Source organism: Propithecus coquereli, unplaced genomic scaffold (assembly GCF_000956105.1).
Source record: "Propithecus coquereli isolate 6110/MARCELLA unplaced genomic scaffold, Pcoq_1.0 Scaffold861, whole genome shotgun sequence".
Taxonomy (NCBI): domain Eukaryota; kingdom Metazoa; phylum Chordata; class Mammalia; order Primates; family Indriidae; genus Propithecus; species Propithecus coquereli.
In genome coordinates this window covers 275,570-276,992 of record NW_012154852.1, presented here as the reverse complement: position 1 = coordinate 276,992, position 1,423 = coordinate 275,570, and positions in this window count along the sequence as shown.

The window sequence follows — 1,423 nt, the reverse complement described above, 5'->3', positions numbered from 1 at the left end:
TCGCTTGAGCCCAGGAGTTTGAGGTTGCTGTGAGCCAGGATGATGCCACGGCACTCTAGCCCGGGCAACACAGTGAGACTCTGTCTCAAAAAAAAAAAAAGAATGGTGTTTCAGAAATATTTATATATTGACATGAAAAGATGTTAATTGTAATCTTAGTGGAACATTCTGTTAGAATGTGTGTGAAGAACCCATTTTTGTTATACATATACAGACAAAATATCTGGATGGATTTATAGCAAGTTATTAACTCTGATTATTTCTGGGAGGATGACATCAACATTCTTTTTGTCTTGTTTTGTTTTTGTTTGTTTTTAGAAAAAAAGAACAAAAAACATACGTGTTGAAAATATCCAAATTATACTAGATAATACTCTTTTTTTGAGACAAAGTCTCCCTCTGTTGCCCAGCCTGGGGTATGGTGGCATCATCTTACCTCACTGCAACCTCAAACTCCTGGGCTCAACCGATCCTCCTGCCTCATTCTCCCAAGTAGCTGGGACTACAGGTGCTCACCATGACTCCTGGCTGATTTTTCTGTTTGACAGAGATGGGGTCTTGCTCTTGCTCAGGATGGTCTTGAACTCCTGTGCTCAAGCAGTCCTCCCACCTTGGCCCCCCAGAGTGCAAGGATTACAGGCGTGAGCCACTGTGCCTGCCCAAAATAATACATTTTTAATGAAGAACTCTGTTTATGGAAAAGAAATAAAACAAGCAACCATCATCTTCTATAATAATATTCTTCTATGTTGAAGGTTCATGGTTTTCATGGCTTTTTCTTATGATTTGCATATCCTTCTTAGCACATAAAACTCCACAAAGGCAAGAAAAAATTTTAGCACTCTTTATTTATGTATTAGGCATATGCTAAACATTTTAAGTATCTCAGAGATGAGGCATGTATTATTATTTTTGAATATAGCTCTATACTGTTTACAATGGTATAGTCTTAAAGTGAATTTTAAGTGGAAATTTGCTTGAACACTAATGATAGGGAGAGAGCATACTTAGTAACATGGCTTATTGGTCTCCTTTAACTTACTGTGTTGCTACTATTAAATATTTTTTCCCTTATTCCAACAAGATTTTTTTTCTTTATTTTTAATGTAATTTTGAGACTCACTGAGTAAAGCTTTTCTATGGAATTAGAATAGTGTTGTCACAATTTCATGATTGTCATGGCATGTTGCTGTGACAAACATCACACACACTGTCGTGAAATCATAGTACTTTTGATCTGGGAAGGACCTTAAAATTGATGTAGCGCAGCCTCTTCATTTTCTGACACGGACAGATTGCTTTTAGCCTGCATGACATGGGAGCGTGGTTGCAGACTGATCTAATAGGTTGTTTTTAGCCTAAGGTTCCGTGATTCAAGGTCAATTTCACATGCTCTTTCGTGCTTTTACAATTTTTTTCAGTG